Source organism: Aegilops tauschii, chromosome 2, assembly GCF_002575655.3.
Source record: "Aegilops tauschii subsp. strangulata cultivar AL8/78 chromosome 2, Aet v6.0, whole genome shotgun sequence".
Lineage (NCBI taxonomy): Eukaryota > Viridiplantae > Streptophyta > Magnoliopsida > Poales > Poaceae > Aegilops > Aegilops tauschii.
In genome coordinates, this window is record NC_053036.3 from 642876228 (window position 1) to 642882789 (window position 6562).

Genomic DNA, 6562 nt, shown 5'->3' on the forward strand with positions numbered 1-6562 from the left:
AAAGTTCATCAAATTTAAAAAATCATTGATTTTGAAAAAGTTCATCAAATCTGAAAAAGTTAACTGAATTCGAGAAAATTTCATAGAATTTGGAAACAAATTCGTCGATCTTGAAGAAAAGTTCATCAATTTTGAATAAAAAATCATGTATTTGAAAGAAAGTGTTCACGCATTTAGCAGAAAAGAAACAAAAGAAAGTAAAAAATGAACAAAATCATTCCAAGAAAAAAGAAAAGAAAAAAAAAACAAGCAAACAAAAAGAAGAAAAGACACGCAAAACTGGAAACGGGGGCTCTTCACGACCTGGAACAGAATAATTAAATGGAAAGAAGTTTACACACACAAGTGGTTCATTCCCGTAGTTGTCAGTGCCCTGCTCCCTCACCCGTGACAACCTGAGTTCGAACCCTCGTGCTCACATCATTTTAGATGCAGTATTTAACAGAATAAAGAAGAAATGGGCCGGCCCAGCACGGCGCGAGGGTATGCGCCCGTTTGCGCGAAGTGAAGAAACATTTTTCTAATTCGTGAATAAAAGAGAAGTATAGATTTGGCAAACGGGCGATTTGGCAAACAGAAGTATAGATTTGGCGCGCGGGTATGCGCCCGTTTGCCAAATCTATACTTCTCTTTTATTTTTCAACCCATCTACTTTTTTTTTGAGGAAACTGCACCCTTTATTAATGATCAATGTTCATGGTGGTACAGATTACATCAGGCAAGGATAACAGCCACACATGGCGCCCAAGAGAAAGGGAAGAACTAGCTTTGCCAAGTGCGTGTGCCTCGCCATTATGTTGACGCTTCTCACGGATAAACTTCGGGTCTCGGAATAAGGTCCGCTGGGCTGTGATCTCCCTCAAGATAGTGACATAGTGACACGGAACGCCTGCTTCAATATTGGCCACCACTTCACTGCAATCCGAAGCAACGCAAACTGAATCCACATGCAAGTCCATTTGTTGTTGTCCAGGCCCAGTCATCTTCTGAGCCCATCGCACGTGACGGCCCAGCCTTATCTTCTCTTGGACCGGCCGTCGTCCTCTACGAGTCCGTCGCCGCTCGGAGTGCCGTGCAGAGGCCGCCGAGGAAGCGACAGCCGGGGAAAGGACCCGCGACGGTGGCGGCGGCAGAGCTATCCCTTCCCTCTCGCGCCTCCTTTCGGCTTAAATTTCCTACTGTCTGATTTGTAATCATGTGTGGAAAAATGGAATTCCGGCCAAACAAAATTCATCGTTCAGTGGCCCTTGTTGCTGTAGAAAATTCTTTGCTCCTGGAGGAACGTTAGCAGATATATATGTGGCTGCCCTTTCCTGATGCGTGCTGCCTACAGTAACCAAGTCAAAGGTCTTCCTTCCACGGTAGGCGTTTAAATCACAGGCCACAGTAGAACCAAACAAAAACATACTTGTCACACTTGAGGATAGGTATGCAATGTCTTTGTCCCGGTGCCCGAGGGGTCAGGAAGCAGCTGGGATTGACATTGGCCACAGCTCCAGACGTTGCTGCACGACATAAACAAGGGCTGGTGGGAGGGGACTGGCCGCCGGAGCCAGAGTGGGTACCGGCGCACGGGAGAGAAGAGGGGCCTCAGAGGAGAGAGGGAGGAGAGGATGGATATGCCAGTACTACAGCCGCTGTTTTCTTTTTCCCTTTTTGATCGCAGTTGCCATTCTTTTTTTCTTTTTCGGGACAATGCTCTGTTTTCTCCATGATAACCACGGGACGCTGCTCTTTTGTTGTGACGCAAGCAGAATTATAAGATCTCCTTTTATCTGTGAATTAATCTCAAGTCCAGGACATTTTAGATCAAAACAAGTGTGGTCATTTTAGAATATTTCTCTATTTTTATCCATATTTTGCTTTTAGTATATATAATAGATAGATAGAAAATAGCTAGAATAGATAGGTAATACTCCATCCGTCCCAAAATAAGTGTCGTGACTCTAGTGCAAATTTGAACTAAGGCCAAGACACTTATTTTGGGGCGGAGAGAGTAGAAGATTTGAACTAAGACGACCATTATTCAGGTAACTGATACCATATCGGTCGGGTGCTGAGAGGGATAAATGGGCGAATTTTCCAGTTACGGTAGATAATTCAGATAATCGGCTATTCATTGACCCATCGGGTGGCGATTAACTGACGGAGATGCCGATTAACAGGCCAATATTTGGAACAATGACTAAAATCATGACAATAATTTTGCAACTGAGGGAAACGGGCCTGCACGTGGGGAGGCAATCCATCAAGACATGGGTTTGGTCAGGGCCAAGAGATTCTGATCGAACGATCCATTCCGTTCTGTTGCTAATTTCAGATGGTTCGTCAAATAACTGCATTGACTTGCGTTGATCTATTGCTAATTTCAGGTGGTTCGTCAAATAACTTTTGCATCGATACCTTGTGCAGACCCCAAGAAGGATGTTCCATCCTGGATTTCATCAGTGTTGCCAGAAAACATCTCCCTCAGCACGTTTCTACTCGTCGTCTTGAACTTTCTTTTTTGAGAATGTCATCTTGAACTAACGTTTGATTTTTAGTCGTAGCCATTCAACGTTTGATTTTTAGTTCCAGCCCATTCAACGATGAGGTTGCTTTCACGTTGGATATGTGGCCCAGAAATTATCCCCACAAAGGAAAAAATGTGGCCCAGGCCTCGCGCGCAGAAAGTTTCGCGCACCCGCGATGTAAATATTTTTGCCAAAGAAAAAAGACCCCATCGCAGGACAGAGCATATCTATCGTCTGAGTTCAATCCCCATCTCTGGCGACCTCCCCTACTGAATCACCGCCTCCAGCTATATATCTATGCTCCAGACCGGTCTGAATCAGCATCCACGGTGGTCGATTGACGCCGGCGAAGGCTGCACGGGTGGTCGAGAGGGATACATAAGGGAAGCAGCCGATTCTTCTGCTCCAAGAGGAAGCAGGAGACGGCGCAGCGACCGCACAGTTCCTCTCCTCGAGGTAAATCCTTTTCTTCTTGCAAACACTAGGATTGTTCCATCTGCAGCTCAGTTTGCGTCTTGAATAATTTATTCCATGGATTAAGCTTTTCCATGTGCAGCGTTCTTCGTCGTCTCAAGTCCATGGCCTCCCTGCGTTGAAGAAGCCAAGAACCTGATGCTGCTGCATGCATGCCTAACTTATCAAGAGTAAAGCTCTTCTTCATAACATGGCAACTAAATAGTGGAGTACTCGTATCAACAGGCAACAACTCTGCTATCTTCTCTTCACTTGTTCTCAACGAGTATAAGTATCAACCCTTCACATCGTAAGTCCTCCGACTGATCGAGCGTTCTCTGAGTTTTTTCTCTTTGTGCTTGGAGTCCCTTTCGTTATCCGTGTCAGAGTCCAGACTACAATCTGATGAGCTGTTAATATATTTCTGGCAGCGGTACAGGGCTCTTCTTCGAGCATATATAAGCACAACAAATGATCATGCAGAATTTGAACATGCTGAGTTCCATCATTTTCCTACTTTTCGTCCCTATCCTGCCCATGGTTGTCGCCTACCCCTCCACTGCGGCTCCCTCAAATCTCTGGAAAATATCTAGTATGCAAACCAGAGTAGCCATGTCAGGAAATCCCAGTGCCCTTGTCATTCTTGAGAGTGGCAGCACCTCATACCGACTTCTTTTTGGCTTCTACACCATGGACGGCAATGCATTCACTCTCTCTGTCTTGCTCATGGGAGCCCAGCCTCCGGCCATCTGGTCTGCTAACCCTGGTGATCCCGTGAGCCAGGATGCCATGTTGAACTTCACCAGCGATGGGAATATGCTGCTCAGCGACGGGGATGGCACCGTTATCTGGTCAACAGCCACAAAGAGCAAGTCAGTCGCAGGCTTGCGGCTAGATGTCTCCGGAAACCTTGTGTTGTTTGATCAGAAAAATTCCTCTGTTTGGCAGTCGTTTGACCACCCAACAGATACATTGGTCCTGGGACAATCGCTCTGCAGGGGCATGAACATAAGTGTAAAACCCTCCAAAACAAAATGGCCATCTGCTCGGATTTATCTTTCTGCAGAGTTTGGTGGACTGCAGTATTCATCTCAACCAGCAAACTATTCACAATCGTTCACTGAAGTTGCTAGCACGAAATCAGACTGTTATGCATTTGTCAATGGCAGCTTTGGGTTCCCAAATCAGGTTTTCTGGCTGCCGCAAGCAAGATCATTGCAATACATGCGGTTAGAGTCCGATGGACATTTGAGGCTTTACGAGATGCAGGGCTACTCAAGCCCGCGGCTTCGGTTTGATGTATTAAGCCTAGCCATGAAATTTTGTGATTACCCATTCGCATGCGGTGATTATGGTGTTTGCAGTGATGGGCAGTGCTCTTGCCCTAGTTTGAGCTACTTTAGGTCAAACAATGAACGGCATCCAGATGCTGGTTGCACACTCTTAACCACCATCTCCTGCAACCGTGCGCACAACCATCAGTTGCTACCACTCGGTAACGTTTCTTACTTCAGTGACAACATGTTCCGGAAATTGGCCATTTCAAGTTCCTCAGAAGAGGTCTGCAAGCAAGCTTGCTTAATGGATTGTGCTTGCAGAGTCACCATTTTCCAGTATTACGGACCGAATTATTACAGTAATGGTGGTAACTGCTTGTTGTTATCAGAGCAAAAACTAATTTCGCTGGCAGAAGGTTCGTCCGATGGATGTTCAGCATACATCAAGATACAAGGCACACGATCAATCAAAAAAAGGATCACAACTATAGTTTGTTCAATAATTGCAGGTTTGTCTGCATTAGGAATCTTGTTCTCCGCCGTCATATGGAAAATGTGCAAGAAAGAGGAAGAACAGCTCTTTGATAGCATACCCGGGACACCAAAGAGTTTCTCCTTTCACGAGTTGAAGGTAGCTACCAGCAACTTCTCTGTGAAGCTTGGAAGTGGTGGCTTTGGGTTAGTCTTCAAAGGAAAGATAGGCAGGGAAACAATCGCAGTCAAACGTTTGGAAAGTGTTCAGCAAGGAACTGAGGAGTTCTTAGCAGAGGTCATGACAATTGGGAGAATGCATCACCATAATCTTGTCAGGTTGATAGGATTTTGTGCAGAGAAGTCGCACAGGTTTCTTGTCTACGAGTACATGTGCAATGGTTCATTGGATAAATGGATCTTTCATGCATGTTCAGTTTTCACTGTCTTGGAAAACTAGACGTAACATCATAATTTTGATAGCCAGAGGTTTGTCTTACCTCCATGAAGAATGCAAGGAAAAGATCGCCCACTTGGACATAAAGCCACAAAACATTCTCCTTGATGATAGGTTCAACGCAAAGCTTTCTGATTTTGGACTGTCCAAAATGATAAACAGAGACCAGAGCAAAATTATGACTCGGATTCGAGGCTCCCGTGGATATCTAGCTCCTGAATGGCTTGGCTCAAAAATCACTGAGAAGGCTGATATCTACAGCTTTGGCATTGTGGTGGTGGAAATCATTTGTGGCCGAGAGAATTTGGACGAATCGTTGCCCGAGGAAAGCATCCACCTGATAAGTCTGCTTGAAGAAAAAGCAAGATCTGGCCAGCTGCTCGATTTAGTGGACAGTGGCAGTAATGATATGCAATGTCATCTGGAGGAGGTCATGGAAGTGACGAGGCTTGCAATGTGGTGCTTACAGGTTGATAGCAGCAGAAGGCTCTTGATGTCAACGGTCGCGAAGGTGTTTGTAGGCGTGACGAGCTTGGAGGCTGCACCCAACTACAGCTTTGTCCCTAGTTTTGCATCAAATGGTGCTAGTAATGCAGGGCCAACTTCTTCCTATGTGCCATCAGAATCGCATTTATCAGGGCCTAGATGAAAGCTTACTTCAGCTTTCCATATCTGACTACGAGGATGGCTTTTGCTGTTTTGCATCCTTCCATTCTGCCATAAATCTTTTGTAAACAATTTGGTGCATCACTATTCACAAGTCATTTTTTACTATGTATCTCAAACAAACATCTTGAGAAATTAAGGCAAAAGACAAATGGCAAGATAACCTATTCATTGCACATTCTCAAAATAATAAACGATACTCATATCGTATTTGTGCCTTGCAAAATTGAATAATGAAGATTTACATGTATCATTTCTACTGCTATAATTGCACTGACTTTGACATCAACGAGACGTTTAGTGTACTATAGGCCTTGTTTGGAACTAATTATCTAACAAGTTTCATATTTTTCTTATTGTTTGTTTGTTTTAATTTTCTCTGTATCAGTTTAGCAACTGGATATTGGAGTTTTGGATCATGTGCATTCAGAAGGAAAAAACATCAAACAACTCACATACTAAAATAAGAGACGAAAGAATATGCTTGTGTGGGTGACTTCTTGTAATTTGAACTGCATAGCTCACAAAAAATTCCACACATGCTATCCATGCATCTTCTTTTTCTTCTTCACAAAAGAGATGCTTCTTGAATTGAGACTTGAGAATACACACATCTACGATACTGTGCAATTGCTGCAGCCGACATGATCATTATTCTATACTAGAAGGGTCGGGCGCGCTTTGCCGCGGGTTGGTGTTGTTGGGTTTTCATAATTTCTCTACTC

The 6562-nt window shown here is 44.3% G+C and overlaps 1 pseudogene; it reads left to right on the forward strand.

Moving 5' to 3' along the window:
• Positions 1–2721: 2721 nt before the first annotated feature.
• Positions 2722–5942, forward strand: LOC109756096 (G-type lectin S-receptor-like serine/threonine-protein kinase SD2-5; annotated as a pseudogene).
• Positions 5943–6562: the final 620 nt, after the last annotated feature.